Source organism: Schistocerca gregaria, chromosome 8, assembly GCF_023897955.1.
Source record: "Schistocerca gregaria isolate iqSchGreg1 chromosome 8, iqSchGreg1.2, whole genome shotgun sequence".
NCBI classification, from domain to species: Eukaryota; Metazoa; Arthropoda; class Insecta; order Orthoptera; family Acrididae; genus Schistocerca; species Schistocerca gregaria.
This window is the reverse complement of record NC_064927.1, coordinates 263,714,698-263,732,888: the sequence shown is the minus strand read 5'-3', so window position 1 is coordinate 263,732,888 and position 18,191 is coordinate 263,714,698. Positions and strand designations below refer to the sequence as shown.

The following is an 18,191-nucleotide window of genomic DNA, read 5'->3' as shown; positions in this document are numbered from 1 at the left end:
TCTGTTGTCAATTCAAAGGTATGCATTAGAGTTAGAAGTAATGAAATATCTAGGATTAAAGTAGATGATAGCTTTATTGTAAAGCAGGCTCAAATATCAGAGTGTTTAAATGAATTCTTCATAAATGTGGCAAAGTCAGATGTTGATACAGCAGAGTATCAGAGTAAAGTAAATCCCTTTGGAATCCACCAAGAAGCTGAGTATATAATGGATTTCAAAAAAGTCACTATAAAGGATGTGGAAAATATTATATTATCATTAAAAAATAAAAATAAAAACTCTGCTGTATTGGATGGGACACCCACTAAAGTAATTAAAACAGCGTGTGGTATAATAGCACCTCCCTAAATAAAATATTCAACCAGTCTTTTAACAGGGATGCTTTCCCAATGTTTTGAAGTCCACATGACAACGTGGCATGAGATCGAATGAACAAGAATGTGTTTCACAACAAAAAGAGTTTTGAGACCTAAAGATGACAATGAAGTCTGATGAAACTAGTTGTCGTGTTCGAAAAAGGGTTGAGGTAAGACATGGGAAACTATTGGCCTATTTTTGTACTTCCAGGCCTTTCAATTATAAAGATTACTTCTTGGTTACTTGATATGTGTATATTACAAGAAGAACAGCTGCTCTGAAAAAAGTCACAGCTGCTATTACCTAATATTTTGAACAACATATTTACTTTTCACAGTCTACTATTAGTTTTCTGTACTGTGACAAACTCCTAGATCTATTTATTACCACCATTAAATTTATGTGGAAATTACATGCAAGAGTCCAAATATTCTTATAAAATGTAGAAATGATAATGGGGTTTTCTTTTACTTTCTTTTTGAATATCTGAGAATTTTCAAAATCCTGCCTGATGTCTACCAGAACTTGTTACTGAGCTTTGTAACAATGTATCAAACTCCAGTCTGAGCCCTAGACACAAATGCGATATGTTTGATTACCAGCTTTACACAATTTTTATAGCACTGATATGAAGGTTAAATACGTTTTTATCTTAGCTGCATTGTCCTAGATTGTACACTTTCGAATGAAAGTGTTGCTAGTAATCATGTCTGTCAACATAATGAGAGATTATTTCTAAGTGTAAACCAGGGAAAATTGAGGTATTTGGTTAACTTATCCTTGAGTGACAGTTTATTATCCATCTGGATACTTAGGAACTTCATACATGGACCTTCATCAAGTGTATACCCACTGATCTCTACCTCTGGTACCTGTAAGTATCGTTATTTGCTAAAATCATTCAACAGCCTAGAATGCAACAGTAGTTCTTTATTGAAAACAAAAGATGTTTATTTTGTGTTGGACCCCATGCCAAATTGTCATGTGGATAAAAACCAGCATATTATGAAATATTTGTCATAACTAAAATATTTAAAAACATACAGCACATGTTACATGACAAAAACTCAGTACACAGTAGCACACATGGACACAATGTCCAGCTTATGTAAACAGATGTGCTACTGTGTATTGTGTTTTTGTCATACAAGCATCATGAGTGATATACATATGCACATGGTCATTCGTACAAGATAATGTATGCAGCTGATTTTTATCCACATGACAACTTGCCCTGAGGTCCAATGTACAAGAATGTGTTTCACAACAAAAAGAGTTTTGAGACCTGAAGATGACAATTAAGTCTGATGAAACCAGTTGTCTTAAATAAACATTTATGTTATCTAGTCCGCTGAATGTTTTTAGCAAGTAAAACAGATTACTCCTTCAATATTCTCAAAATGATAAAATTCAGTATGATTTTTGTTTGGAACTGCATAATACATTTTTTTGTAAGATTGACTATGAATTGTGAACCAGCTGTGAGCCTGTTCTGTTTTTCTCCTGGCTGTGCCTAGTGTTGGCTGTTTAGTTCCTATACTGAAATACTGTTCTTGTATCATCAACAAGAATTACATGTTTTGAAGAAACTTCAAAAATCTCACACAACCATTTATGTAGGGCGAGGACAGGATTGGAGCAAGCATTAAATCTTGTGGGCCACCATATTTCATGTTACATCACTTTGATATTACTCTTATTCCTATTTTTTCATTTGCTAATAAGATCCTCTGTTTCTGTTGCTAAAATAAGGCTCCATCCACATGCGATGGATGCCATTAACACCATAAAATTTGAGTTTCCCTATTAGAATTTTATGTCTGAGACAGCTGAAGGTCTTGGCAGGATGAGAGAAAATGTAAACAGAGTGATTAACAGTAAATGCAAACAAAGTGATTATTTTTTGATTACTTCTACAAGAATTGAGCTTATAAGGATATTTCTTAGCAGAGAAGACTTAATGGAATGCAAACTAAGCTGTTGTTAAAAGGTTATATTAAGAAAGCTGATCAGCATTTCGTTGTAAGCTACCCAAAAAAACTGGTTACAAAGGTAAATCAAGGGAACTGCTACCAAATCAAAGCAAAATTTTGTACTTTGGTTAAAATACCATCATTGTAGCCAGACGTGTCACTGGATTTTAGTAACCAAGTAAGGTTTGTGATCTCTAACTACTGATCTGGCAAAACTGCTGTCTGATAGTGAATTATGCAATACCTATCTAAATAAATCTAGAGGGTCTGCCTTTGATGGACTATTTCCTGTCCCTGTGCTTTCAGCAACTGTCAGGAACAACTTGTTGAATTTAGTGGCCAATGATTTGAATTGAATATCATTGTTTTGCTGCTAGTTTTATCAGGGAATTGAGTATTATTCAAGTTTACTTATTTCATTCTTAATGACTCTCCAGGTTGTCCCTGTCTTTTGCTTAGAATGTTTAGTTGTCTGCACATAGTGCAAAGTTCTTGACTTTTTGATGTAAGAGTGGAGAATTGTAAATACAGCTTATAGAGCGTCTTCAAGTCTTGATTAGTGCTAGTCTGCTGCAATAAATAAGGCTCTCTCTCCCTTAAAAAAAGATATGTGGATATTAGATGTTAATAACTCTTTCACTCAGCTTTCACAATAATTGTTTCTGACTCATTGTAAAGGGAATAGTTAAATTTTTCATATGTCATGTGTCCTAAGTGACTTCGTACCATTTTTGATCCCATAAATTTTCCCTGAATAGTGTAATTGACTCAGCATTTACAGTTCTTTGAAACTGTACTTTTCTTTTCTTAGGTTAACCTGATTGATGGGAATAATTTATTGCTGCCTTTTGACTATCATGGCCAGACAACCCAATTATTATGTGACTCATATCTATTCCATGAAAGACAGATTTAGAAACAAATTATCAGCTGTTGTTGTACTATGTCTTTCCACTCTTGTTGAGACTGTTACTGAAAGGATAAAACCAAAGCAGGGCATCAGTATCTGTAAGTGCCCTTGATCAGAGCTCTCCAAGATGAAATCAATAGTGACATATAATCATCTCCAAATTGTTTCTACTATGTCTTATTATTTTGGGTTGTAGATAGTAGACTGTCAGAAATGTGGTCTGGCATCTTTCCAAAACTGTTACTAAAATACATTACTCGATGAGCTTTTCAACACTATAATCATTGATGTCTATGGACTGGGACTTTATTCTACTAATTTCCTTATATTATGTCTACACTAAAGTGATGTGAACTTTAGTAGATGCACCCAGATAAATACAGTTACTTTGGCTTCCAAATGATATTCTGTTATGCATAGCACACGTGTGGAAATACCTTCAGATTTTCAGTTTCCTTTAGTGATATCAGAAGCTTATTTTTCTTCATTAACAAGGTTCTTGTGTTTTCACCAAAAAGTCTGAATGTTTTATAACTGTTATTCACTGAGCTGTCCAAGCTGCCATTTTTTATTTCTTCACAGGTTGTTGCAGCTGTTCTGTAGTTTTGAGATGGATCTGTCTTTTGAAAACATTTATTGTAACAAAAAATGCCTAGTGAAAATACTGAAAACTACATGGATTGAATAAATAGTGCTCTGGTTACATTGAATGTTTGTAGAAATTAGATGTGGAAATAACCTCACATTTGTAACATTCACATGCAGACCATGCAATGTGTTTTGTGGGCATGTGATATGTGTTTTTATCAGAAAATATGGATATAAATTCCTAGATATAGCAATTGTTCATCTACAATATCTGAATAACATATGAAACACTGTTCTACTTATTTTTCTTTTCTGGAGAATTTTGTCTTGATGACTGCTTTAGGTAACATTCAACAATTTTGGCATCCATCATGTACAAATATTTCTTATAGTTAATTCTTTCTGTTAATCATCCAAAACGACATTGCACCCCATGGATACCAACTGTTAGTGCATATCAATGGTGGAATGTTGTGTATGTTTTCAGGGGAGTCTCAATATTGTTAAAAGGATTATTTTCTATTTACAATATTATAAGAACACTGCCTATGCCATAAAGGACTGTGCTGTGCAGAAGTAAAATATACTGGTACTACAAGCATTGTAACCCTATACAGCGAGTGCACATAATTAAACAGTGTGTGCCTTCACAGCCAATCTAAAGAGGCTGCCTCACTCCACACAGATGGCACATTAAGTACTGTGCCATGTGCAAACAGCTGTTTATAAGGTGACATGCTGGGCCCTTGTCTGCTCTAACGTTTTTGTGAACTCTTCACTGTTAAACTGTGCATTTATGTAACCCATCATTTCATGTGCTTTTTCTAATTAAGTCACATAGTTCTCAGAGCTATTTGAACCATTTTGTATTTGCCTTTATGTGGAAGCAAATTGAAAGTTGGTTAATAGAACCTCTAACATTGTGTTTGTGCAACATTACAATTATGTTGGTGATGAGTATGGTATTCTACTACATGTGTTTCATTTCTTGGTTTGCTATGGCCAACATGTCAATGGAAGACATTCCTCGATTTGTCGTTGAAAAGCTGTGAGCTTTCATCAGCCAGCAGCAGGCCCTCTCTGTGGCACTAAACGATTTGGCAGCTTAGTTGATGCACCAGGGATCACATGATGATACTGAGGAGGATTGGGATGATAAGAAATCGTCTTTGGCAACATTTCCAAGCTTTTGGTTTTTGCTCACCCCAATATGAGCAATCCTTTCCTTCTGACATGGATTTGTCCTTGTGTTTATTAACTTTTGTGTCAGCTGTCTCCACTGCAGGTACCTATTAGTCTCTCTTTTGATGAAATGTGGTAGTTGCTCTCTAATTAGCAATCCAAAAATACTCATTATGTTGATGCTTTCACGGAGTTCCACCACAACAGTCATACACAATGTGGGCAATGGAACTTCATGGACTTAGCTGTCTTTGACAGTTTGTTACTGAAGCTCACTGAACTTGCTGATTTATATGGTTCATGATGCTATAATACACTTGGCCCCTGACATAGAAGTTCAGGAATATGATTTACAATGTGAAAATCCCTCTCTCGCAGAAGTTTTGAAAATTTCCCATTCTTCTTAAGTATCTAGGGAAGCAGGAAATCAGATAGAAGCTTGGTGTAAAGTAATGACTGGTACATCTCCTTCTCAGCCACTGCCAATTAGCTTGTCGGGAAGGTGATGTTGCTGCTGTGCAGTTGTGGTCTCCATATTTCATGGGGCACTGCCGTGTCAAGTAGAAGCAGCAGAAGCCTGCCCCTCTCCCATCTTGGCCTCATTGCTATGTTCAAATGAGTGGGCTGCATGACCAAAGCATTGGCCAAAGTGCAATCATAGCGGGAAGGGGTCATATTGTATCTGTATGCATCTCTCAGTCTCTTGCATCAGACATTAACATGGATGTAACAGTGTTTCTCAAGTGATGGTAGCCCCAAAAAAACTTTATATTGATGTATGTGTATGGACAAGATGCTACAAATGCAAATAGACAAGAGTGTGGCAGTAACTTGGTTTACGGATCTCAGGTCATTGGCATTCTCCCCTGTCTCTTCTTAGTTGGTGAGTTACAACAAACATCACATACCCATGTTGGGACAGTTTTCTACTCTCATTTTGTATAAAACAATTGTTTGACCTTTGACCGCTCTAGTGGTAGATATGCCAACACTAAAAACTAACTTGGCTTAGAAACCTTCAAAATATTTTGATTCTCCGTTTTTGATGAAGTGCATGTGTTAATGGAATTAGTTTTGTACCAACAACTGGGCACACTACACTTGGAATTTTCATCACTGTCTGGAAAGTTTAGGCTGAGCTACTAATTTCAGGGCTCACATAACAATGAAACTTGTGGCATGCCCCCATTTTCTTTGAACCCACCCCATCCCCATTGCCTTACAGAAGCAAGTCAAAGTGGAGCTTGATCGAGTTACATTCTTGGGTGTTGTCATGCCTGTTTCCTCAAGTGAGAGGTCTACTCAGTTGGTAATTGTCACAAAACATGTATTGATTTTAAGAAGTCTTCAAATTCCCAGGCTATTATTGATACCTACCCCTTACCCCAGGAGGATGAACTCTTAGCTTGGCTTTCCAGGGGCCAATATTCCTCCAGAATAGACATGTCTAAAGCCAATTTGCAACTGACTCTGGATAATGATTCTAAACATATCCTCATAGTGAATATCCTCTTTGAGTTATGCCAACACCAGCATGTGCCATTCAGCATAGCTAGTGCCTGTGCTATTCTCCAATGATTTTTTTAGCAACTCATGGCCTCCCTGCTATGGTGCATTAACTACCTGGATGATATCGTGATCTCCAGTTCCTCTACAGATGAGCACTTTCAGAACCTTTGTGGCTTGTTCATGGTGCTTTAGGCTGCCAAGTTGAAATGTCTTTAGGCTGCCAGGTTGAAATGTAACTTTGACAAATTGCAATTTGTTTCACCCATCTATTGTCTATCTCACTTTTGAAGTCTTGCATGGTGGCTTCAAGCCTTTACACTAGCATGTCAGAACCACTGTAGCTTTGCCACTGCTTATCGATGTTAAAGAGTTGCAGGACTTTTTCAGAAAGATTGTGTACTACCATAAATTTCATTCTGATGTGGCCACAGTGATTCAGATTCTTTAAGGTTTCTTTTATAAGGTTGCTTGTTACTTTTCTCTGGTCGCCCCGCCAGCAAGTGTGCATTTATTCTGTCAAAGTCAAAATTACATTTGAAGCCTTACTTAGTTATCTTCCAATTGAGTTAACATCTTGTTTTGACCATGGGTGCTTCCCAGTATGTCCTTGGAGCTGTTCTTGCACAAAAATATGAGGATGATTCCAAATGCCCTATTGTGTGTGCTTCCAAACCTGTGAATCAGGCACAACAGTGCTACTCACAGATTGAAAAAGAAGTCCTAGCTATTGTGTACACTCTCAAAAAATTTCATGTTTTCCTCTGTGGTTCTAAATTTTATTTGATTACTGATTATAAGTATCTGGTTTCTCTTTTCCATCCTACAACATCTCTTCTGGCAAAGTGGCCCATCACCTGCAAAGTTGGGCTCTGTTTTTTGTCATCTTATAACTATGAGATTCACTGCTGCCCCACAGCATAAGGTGCTAATGTTGATGAGCTTACTCAATTGCTGATTAGCCCTGATCCAGTATTTAATCAGGATAAATTGTTGTGTTTCTATTTAGATGTTAAAGGCCAAAACACTGTGGATGGTTTTTCTATCACCAGTTCTTGAATTCTGATAGCTGTCATGGCTGATGCTGTCTTGAGTTAGGTTTTTCACGTCATCCATCACCACTGGCCAGCTAAACTACAAAGCTGGATGTTAGATCCTTTGCACAATTAGTATGCTCTCTATCATTATCTCCCAGCATTGTGATCCCACCCATGTTGCATCAGACCATCATGTGCCTTCTCCACCTGGACCATTGGAGTATTTATCATACAAAATTGCCAGTCCACTGACACATGTTTTAGCCAGGCATTGACAATGAAACCACACAAGTTGTGTCAGCCTGTCTGCAGTGTGTGTCTCAGCTGGTAGCGCCTGTCTTTCCCTGGAGCTGTCCCCCCAGTGCCCCTTGTAACGTATTCAAGCTGATTTTGTGGGTTGCTTCCTTAACTCCTTTTGGCTTCTAGTAGTTGATGCTTTCTAGAAATTTCCATCCATGGGGACTATGGTCACAGCCCTCACAAAGGTTTTTCCTGGGAAGAATTACAATACACGCTTTTAACAGACAATAGACCACAATTTGTGCCTTGGGATTTTGGAGACTTTTGTGTGAAGAGTGCCATTCAACATATTATAGCCCCTCACCCAACAGCAAGGGCTTCTTTTTCAATCTGGGTGTAGCATTATTATGTCTGATACATGGGTTTGGAAGCATACACAATAGGGCGTTTAGAATCATCCTCACATTTGTGTGCAAAAACAACTCCCAGGCCATACTGGGAAGCACCCATGGTCAAATGGTGAGGTGGAGCAGGTGGTCCATACTTCCAAAACTCAGATGAAAAAATACATCATGCAGTCTTCTTCTGAGGCAGCCCTTGATAGGTTCTTGAGCTTCCAGAGGTTCACTCCAGTCGACAACCGTAGCCCAGTGGAGCTGCTAGCCCGTATGCTGCTTCATATGCTCTGGCTGACTCCCAGCCACCTGATGGCACCCATCTCACAACAGTTCTGTCTGGACTCTGCCATCTGGGCCCGCGAGTTTGGACAGTGTCCAACTGGCAGTTGTTGGTCATTGGAGAGGCCACTAACTCTCTATCATATGACCTCTGATGGCTTGGTGTCTCCACACTATGACCAGCTCTGCCCACATGTGACTGACCACAGACCCCTGTGACTGCCTTCGCCATCCACACTGACTCCAGCATCCCCTCTGGCTCCTGTACTGTCTTCACTATCGATGCCACTACTGCTGGGTAGAGTAGTTATCACTCGACCACCTCCATCTCCATGGCCTCTGCTGCTGCTTTTGTCTTCTCTGCCACCTCCGCTGCTGAGTGCGTGCCAAGATGTGGACATGGGTGCAGCACCTCCATCACTGGTGCTCCCTTACATTCTGTCACAGGGAAGTGGCCACCGTGCCTGTCCATGCCTGCACCATTTCAGACCATGTTCTCCTGTGACAGCATGACACCTGTTCCAGTAATTGTTCCCTTCTGATGAAGACATGAACATCTCCAGTGTGAAGGTGGGCCTTGTAAACCTATACAGTGATCGTGCATAATTAAGGAGTGCACACCTGCATGGCTGGCCTTAAGAGCCTGCCTCACTCAGTACAGAGGCAGCAGCAACTGCTGCACTGTGTGCAAACAGCTGACTATATGCCAGCATGCTGGGCTCTCAGCTACTCTAATGTTTTTGTGACTAAGGAGGGCTTCATGGTTAAACTGTTATGACTCATAATTTCGTGTGCATGTTCTTATTATAATGACCTTCATGTTGTCTCTATTTGCATTTATGTACAAGCAAATTAAAAATTGATTGGTGGTAGTTCTAATACAGTGTTTTTGCCACATTACAATAATAAGGCTGAGGCCCTAGCTCAGTCAATAATTTGGCTGACTTAACCACAAGAGACCCTAAAGATGACACATTGAGTTGCACAATGAAAAGACTATTACACACTAAGCTTTTGGCCAATGCCTTCATCAGAAAAAGAAAAAACTCTAATGCATTTACACAAGCAAGCACACCTCGAACACTTGATTGCTGTCTTGCCTGAGTCTCAATCTATCCTTTCCATAATTGTTTATATTCCACCTGGACTTTCCATTGTTTAAATGCAAGAGAAATGGTTTCAAACCTGGATGCAAATGTAGTTGGATAGTCCCAAAGGCCATATGTTCCTGTGGGAAACTCAGTCTGAAATGAATACCGGGAGCAAGTCTGGGACCAAAGCAATACACTGACGAAGTGTTCACCAAGACAAAGGCCTCTGTGACAGGTCCTGGCCTAAAGGGCTGTTTTGGATGGGTTTGGATTACAAAGATAAGTTAATATAATGTATGTACTCAGAATATGTAATCATAACATTAATTGATTCTTTCTGCATAAATTCTCCTTTTCTACTTTTAATTCACAAATACACTGGAGGGCCAAAGAAACTGGTACTTGTGCCTAATATCATGTAGGACCCCAGTGAGCACTCAGAGATGCCACAACACAATATGGCATGGTCTTGACTAATGTGTGAAGTAGTGCTGGAGGGAAATGACACCACGAATCCTACAGAGCTGTCCATAAATCCGTAAGAGTATGAGGGGTAGGAGATCTCTTCTGAACAACACGTTGCAAGGTGTTCATCTGCTCGATACAATTTGAAATGAGACTCATACGACCAGGTAACATGTTTCCAGTCATCAACAGTCCAATGACGGTGTTAATAGGCCCAGAAAAGGCATAAAGCTTTGTGTCGTGCTGTCAACAAAGGTATAGGAGTGGCCCTTCAGCTTCAGAAGCAGATATCAATGATGTTTCATTGAATGGTTCACATGCTGATACTTGTTGATGACCCAGCATTGTAATCTGCAGTAATTTGAATGATTCTCTTCAGTCATTGTTGGTCCCATTCTCTTTGGATCTTTTTCAGGCCACAGTAATGTCGGATATTTGATGTTTTACTGGATTCCTGATATTCAAAGTACACTCATAAAATGGTCATACGAGAAATCCCCTATTCATTGCTACCTCGGAGATGCTGTGCCCCATCACTCATGCACTGACTATAACACTTAACTCTTGATAACCTGCTATTGTAGCGGTAGTAACCAATCTGACAACTGTGCCAGACACTTGTTGTCTTATATAGGCATTGCCAACTGCAGTGCTGTATTTCTGTCTATTCTATGTTTTAAACAGTTTTCATGCACTATGAAAGTAAGAGGCAATGTTATATTATTTTGTTGTGAACAGAAACTGCAAAATAACTAATTTAATGCATCAAATAATAATAATAATAATAATAATAATAATGACATGTTGACTTTCAATATAAAACACATTCCTTCTTTGTCATTTTCACTGTGAGTTTGTTTGCAGTGTTGGTAATGTCAATATTATTAGTCATTTCTTTATGAACATGCAAAATTGCCAAATCACTCAACCTTTATTGGGTACTTGTTGACTATATTCATCAATGTGTTGAAAATTACTGCTCAAAGATATAAGAAGTACAGGTTCAGTTAAAATCATCTGCACAAATTCACAAATTCTGTGAGCATTTCACTCACACATGGAACCATTGTTTTCTGTGCTTAAAATATTGGTGATGTCTGACAAGTTAGCCAGTTCTTCTTTCATCCTTATGCACACATCTAGAAACATGTCCCTATGCAGTAAAACTTTTCTTTATCAAAGTTTGTCATGTAGAACTGCAGAATTTGATCAGCATCAGTTTGACAGATGCAAAGGCTTCAAGTTCTGAAATAGTTCAAAAACATTTGTTTCAAATTTAAAATTTAGTGAATCCATGACTGCATCAATTATTTCAAAAAATATTTTTCTATACAGTTCCTCTCACATTTCATACATAGGAGGGTCACTACCTTCATCATAGTGTTTTGGCATCTTCTTTTTTCTATGCAAAACTGGCACAGCAATGTTCAGTTCCTCTGCTTTCCTTGTGGTTTCATCCCACAACTCAAAAAATATTAATTTCTTGACACCTGTTGTTAATGTACATCAAGGACTGCCAGAAGACTATTCTCAGGTATCTTATTTTTGTCTGAATATCCTTTACACTATATTCAGTGTCACAACTGGCAAACCTGGTGTTCAAATTCAAAGTATATAAAGAAGCAATAGCATTCAATGCTGTGTTTCAGCTTTCTACATGCACTCAGTAATTTGGGTACATTTGAAAATTGTGAAATTTTTTCGCTAATAAAGACATTTTACTTCATGGATCTGGTCAGTAGATGCTCTTATTTGAATTGACTGTTAACACTGTAACATTCCTTTTTTTCTGAAAATGATAACTTCCCTGTATGTATCCAGTGTCCTTCCAAGCCACTGTCTCTCAGAGAACAAACAAAATGACAGCAGTTCAGTTTACATGGAATCAGCTTCACTGAAATTGTACAGCACAGTGCTCTAATCTGACTGAAACAAACAAAAGAAGAAAAAATCAACTATCAAGGTAGTTGTTCACAGTTGGCTTCCTTGTGTTTCAGTTTCTTCTTTATTAGTGCTCAATATTGGCAAGCAGTTACTTTAAAACGATTGCTGATAAATGGAGTGTATATTGTGATGTATCACTTCTAAGGAAACATAAAAGGAAGCCCAAAAGATTGAATTCTGTTCTGAATATGCACGGTGATAAATCCTTTATACAAGTGCCAGGCAGGGATTTTGTTATCCTGCCAGCAGACAGCCAGTGGCTGCATTGGTGGAAATTGTATTTCCCCTCTTCTGTGAGGCTTTTCTTTGTGTAGAAATCTTGCACATCTAGCACCTGTTTGTTAGGTGACGCAATACAGTGTATGGGGTGAAAGTGTTTCAAGTGAAATGGCGAAATACAAGTATTTTATTGTCCAAAGAGTACTGATGCATGATTCATATGTGCATACAGAATCAATGCATGCAGTAAGGAGATTATTTCTAGAGGAGTTTCCTGAAGATCAAGTTTTAAATTGGAGTATGATTCTTTGATCAATAAATAAATTTCATGAAAGGGAAAGTGTTCTTGACAGGAAACATAAATAATCACATTTAATACTCACAGAAGATACTCTGGATAACACTGGGCATGCTCTGGAAAGATCTAGAAAATCAGTTCAAAATCTTTCTCAAAAAATGGGAATTTCCAATGGGTCTGTTCAGGTGGCTAAAATGTTACTGAAGTTAGAGAGCTATACAAAAAAACTGCAATGCAAAGACTTAAACTGGGTGACCCTGCAAAAAGGTTGCAGTTTTGTGAATTGTATTTCATTAGGGTGCATGTCGGAGTAACTGACCATCACCTAACTTTGTTTTTGGATGAATCATGGTTCCACATAAGTTGTGAAAAGCCAAACATAGTATACAAGTACTCCTGCAGGTTCGGGGGGGGGGGGGGGAAAAAAAAAAAAAAAAAAAAAAAAAAAAAAAAAAAAAAAAAAAAAAAGGGAGTGTGGTGCTCTGTTAGTAGTGAGTGAACAGTAGGCCTTATTTTTTCTCCAATAAACAACAGTTTTAGACAGTAACAGATATGTGGAGAACATTTTGCAGCCTTTGTTTGGCCAATTAACTGAGAGGGAACATGCTTTCATGAACCTTTACCAGGGCTGTGTGGTAGCACATCCGGCCAACTTCTCATTACAAGAAATTCATTAAATGTTTCAGGAGAGTGTTATCACTGACAGCAGGCAACCTCCTCATTTTGACAATTTAACCCCCTGCAATTTTTATCTCAGAATGCATTAAAAGAGAAAGTGTACAAATCAAATTCACATACTTATATGACCTTACCACAAACATTCATCAAGAAATTGCTGCCATTTCTCAGAGGAAACTGCAAAGTGTAATGGGCAGTTTCCTGAATAGGTGTCAGAAATACTTGAACAATGAAGGGAGGCAGTTCCAGCTTCTGCTTGCTTAGTATACATGAGAAATTGACTTCTCTTTTCTAGTATTTATGTCAATCATATATAAAGAAGAGAATAGAAGATTCCAAAATATGGTGCTACAGAAGAATGCTGAAGATTATATGGGTGTGTCCTGTAACTAATGAGGAAGTACTGAATAGAATTGGAGAGAAGAGAAATTTGTGGCACAACTTGCCCAGAAGAAGGGATCAGTTGGTAGGACACGTTCTGAGGCATCAAGGGGTCACCAATTAAGTATTAGAGGGCAGTGTGGAGGGTAAAAATCGCAGAGGGTGACCAAGAGATTTATACACTAAGCAGATCCAGAAGGATGTAAGTTGCAGTAAAATGGGAGATGCAGTTAAGGGAATGCAAGGCATGGCGACTCGAGCACACCGAGTATTCCTCGAGCTTCTAGTTCTCAAGCAATTCTTGAGAAACTCACAAAAAACTGCTCGGCGGCATGTGCCGCTGCATGCCATTTGGCTGCGACAACATACGCCGTGCCACTGTTGTTTTATGAATTGTATGCCGCGGCTAGACAAACACGCTCACTGCTCGCTGTGCTCGTAAATAGTATGTCTCAGGTTTCATTCAAGTAAAGTTGTTATTCAAATCAATATGGACACACGAAAACAAAAATCATGGTGCTGTCAACACTTTACAGAGGATGGAGATAATGTTACTTGCAACATTTGTCATAAAAATCTCCATAATGTATCAAAAAATACAACGGGCTAGATTAGACATCTTAAACTGCATAATTTATCGAGCAATAAAACAGCGATGTCTGTGGATACAGAGGCTCATTCTTCCAATAGTGCGAGGCAGACAAAATATCCAGGTATGTATGGTACAAAAGGTGAATTCCATGCAAAAGATTGGATAGTGTCCGAAGCAGTCCGCTACGCTTAAAAAATATTAATTTTTTAATCATACTCTGATAACGTACAACATACCTCAAAACCAAACCAATACTATCTTAGCTTTTGCACAATACAATACGTAATGTTATTGTACTAGTTGTCGAGCATAACGTATCCCCTTTGACAAGCACTGATCTAAATCTTACGTTTCTCTTCATAGAGGGAAGTGAACAGAAACAGCAGCTAGATGAAGCACCAGTGGCCATGATAACAGACGATTTTCAACTAGCCAAGGTAACAGATGATTTTCAACTGCTTTCAATCGTTGAGGACAGTGGTTTTCGACTTTTTGTTTCACTGTTGGACCCACAATACTCGATACCAAATCGAAAGAAGTTTCACCTTGATTGAGGATGATTACCATAAATAGAAAGAGGCTGTAAACTTGGCCATGGAAGACTCTACTTGTGTTTCTTTAAGAAGCGATATTTGGACCTCACTCAATAGTGAGGCATATATTAACTGGTCATTTCATTAACACTAGTTGATGCCTGAAAGCTTTACCTCTCAAGACTTTCCTTTTCCCAGAAAAGCATACAGCACTAAATATTAGTGAGGCGTTAGATAATGTGATTTCAAAATGGAACATTGAAATCAAAGTTGTAAGCATCACAACTTACAATGAAAGTAACATGACGGCGGCTGTACAACTTTTTCATAGTGGCAACATAGATATGCAACATGTGCCATCTTTAGCACACACCATCAATTTAGTTGTGAAAAGTTCTTTGAACAGCAATAGTAAGTTCTGCATAATGCAAGAAAAGGCTAGAAAAATTGTTAGCTATTTTAAAACAAGTTGCAATACTAATGAAAAACTCCATAGATCCAGGATCTAATGAAAAAACCTGTTCATAAACTGATTCAGGAAACTGAAACCTGATGGAACAGTTTGTTTTATATGCTACAACGTCTAGTGGAGCAAAAGGAATGAATTGCAGCCTGTTTATCATCTTTGCATTCAGGTGTAGAGCTGATGAGTGGCGAATTTTGAGCGAATGTTTATGTGTACTGGAGCCATTTGAAGTGGTAACAAGTGAAATCCCAACTGAAAACTATACCTCTCTTTCGAAAGCCATTCCAATAATCAGACAGCTAATCCTAACCGTATGCAATGGGAAGTGGGCTACCACGACAACGCAAGAGCTACAGCAACATCTGCACAACTCACTAATAGCCTGGCTAGGATTACTAGAAACAAACAAAGTACATGCCGTTGCACAGTTCTCGATCCAAGATTCAAAATGTTACCATTTACGAATCCCATTCATTCATAACATGCCAATGCAAGCCTAATTGCAGAGTGCACAAGTGTGGCAGAGACCATACAATCTACTCATTCGGCTGCTAACGACACTAGCCGCGAGTACCATTTCGTACAAAACGCCAGTAGTTCCTTATGGGCTTCTTTCGATGAAGAAGTTTCCAATAAAAATCTAATGAAAAGTGGTTGTGATAGCATAGACCTGGAGATACAACGATATTTGGAAGAACTGTACCTACAATGGATAATCATTTACACTACTGGAAAAAAATAAAAAACCGTTACCCAGAACTAGCTGTTGTGGCAAAAAAATATCTTGCAAATACCTGCAACTTCTGTTCCCAGTGAAAGAATATTTTCGAAAACAGGACTACTTATAAACAAACAAAGAAGCAGACTAAATGGCCAATTGGTTAATAAAATCATATTTCTAAACAAAAATCGACGGCAGTGCAGCAATGGGATGTAAAAATGCCTTCTGCTGAACAACTTTTGCTTCCTTTCTTTCTTCAGTAAGTAAATGCATCTATGCAGTTTCTGTACATAAAAGGCTATAGCAGTTCTCTTTTATGTTTAAGCATGCATGCATACATGCAGAATGTACAAGATAATTTATTTTGTAAGAATAAAGCTTCTGTTTCATGTGAATTCTGTGCTTTGTTTCAAACAACAATTCTATGACTTCTGTCTTATGAGATATATAATAATGCTTCAGTAGACATTAATAACGGTAGTACAGTTGACATCAATCACAGAATTTCAAAGTTTTCGGTGCATGTATGTATGACAATTACGACCACTGCGGCTCAGTGCTTCGTGTACTGAAGGTTTGAGCAATTTCTCAGAGAGCGCAGCACTGTCAACTTCTTGAGCGTACCTGAAACAGTATTGAGAAATTGCCTTCACATAGTGCATTTCTCGAGTACGATCAGAGCCTGGCCCCAGGGAGATGAAGAAGCTTGCACAAGATGGAGTAGCATGGAGAGCTTTATCAAACCAGTCTCTGGACTGAAGGCAATAACAACAACAACAACAATGTCATGCATACCAGAAATATCATATGAGACAAAGCATAGTACTTGTATATTTACTGAAAATATTCTGTTACCCATGCCACAGACACAGCAGCTGGACTTGCCAATTGGCCACACATCATGGGAGCAGTTGTGTTAAAACACTGACCACCCTGTACTTGCACTGTTATTTTGGGGACTGCCATTGACTTGACCAAAGACAGGGAAGAAAGGGAGGAGTGTTTTGTGGATTGCCTTTGTATAAACACATTTGCAATAAACCATTATGTTTTACAGTGTTAGAAATTTTAAAGTCCATCTCAGTTTTTTAATTGCACAATATATTTTGATCATGGCAAATGAAGTGGCACAGCCACAAGATTATTTATGTGACTGCTTGAGCTCATAGCACCTGTGTAGTTGACGTGTATGGTGTTCACTTCCATATTGTTTCATGTGTAGTTGCAGTTTTGGCGTGTCACTCATGAACATCATATTCAAGAACTACAACCATACTGGCCTTACATCATTCTTTTATTAACCACTGCAAATGAAGGACCAGACTCATAAATATTCATGAATTCTAGATAAATTTCCACTGACAATAAAGAATGCCAAACAACAAAAATAATACTATTATATTAAGCAATTGAAAATCCTGATTGGAATACCAATAATATTATGAAAAGGATAGATTGCTACTTGCCATAACGATGACAAATTGAGTTTCAGACAGGCGCACCAAAAAGACTGTTACACATTGAGCTTTCAGACAAAGACTTCTTCAGAAGAGAAAACACTTTCTGGACAGAGTGGCTATAGATAACAATCTTTTGTGTTTAAGGTGCACTTGCTTGTGTGTGTGTTTTCTTTTCTGAATAAGGTTGTCACGGAAAGATCTTTCCATTGCATCTGTCTTCAACTTGTAGTCTTAACTCTTAGCAGCACTCTATCCTTTTCATAATATTGTTGATACCATTATTTTAAAAAGCAAGAGCGATTTTTATTTTATGCAGGTATTGTTTGAAGTAATCTTATCAGGCATTAGGCAGTCCCACCAAACTGCATGTGATATCACCACCCATCTGGAATTAGATCAGCTTTCATTAATTAATTTAATCATTATCTTTCATAGATCCTGGTGATTTAGTGGTAAACTATGTGCCAGGAAATCTAAAGGTTCTGGTATTAAAGCACAGTCAAGTCATGTAAATATTTCAGCTCCATTTCACCTAGCCTTCACCTCTCAATGATATGAAAATTCAGCAGGAATTACACACAGTTCAGATTCCACATTAAAAAGTAGGTCTACTTTCTCTGGTAGGGTTACTGGGATAGGTTAGCAACATGGAAGCTGCCAAAGTGGCATCCAGTTGAAAGACTTGCATCTGGCTGTTAAACCATACTGTTATTCTACATTCTGTCAAAAAGAAAAAGGTGGAATATAGAATGCCAAATGTGTAGTGATATATATTAACAAATGAGAAGCACGTGTTAGAAACTTATTCTGCACAAAACATTAACAATAAATTACCTATGTGCTGATTAATGCTACATTTGATTAGGTTACATA

The 18,191-nt window shown here is 38.1% G+C and overlaps 2 protein-coding genes across 8 annotated transcripts in view; one reads left to right on the top strand and one right to left on the bottom strand.

The window, feature by feature from the left end:
* Nucleotides 1-18,191, bottom strand: part of LOC126284279 (dynein axonemal intermediate chain 7-like) — an 828,882-nt gene that overhangs the window by 351,844 nt on the left and 458,847 nt on the right. The gene's annotated exons all lie outside the window — the stretch shown is intronic.
* The window catches only part of LOC126284278 (toll-like receptor 13), a 213,424-nt gene that overhangs the window by 18,010 nt on the left and 177,223 nt on the right, over nt 1-18,191 (top strand). For 4 of the 7 annotated variants that reach the window (XM_049983102.1, XM_049983101.1, XM_049983096.1 and 1 more), the window contains exon 2: nt 14,502-14,575. The exons of the other annotated variants lie outside the window; for them this stretch is intronic. The gene's annotated coding sequence lies outside the window, so the exon portion shown is untranslated. The remainder of the gene's footprint in view (nt 1-14,501; nt 14,576-18,191) is intronic. 7 annotated transcript variants of the gene reach the window in all.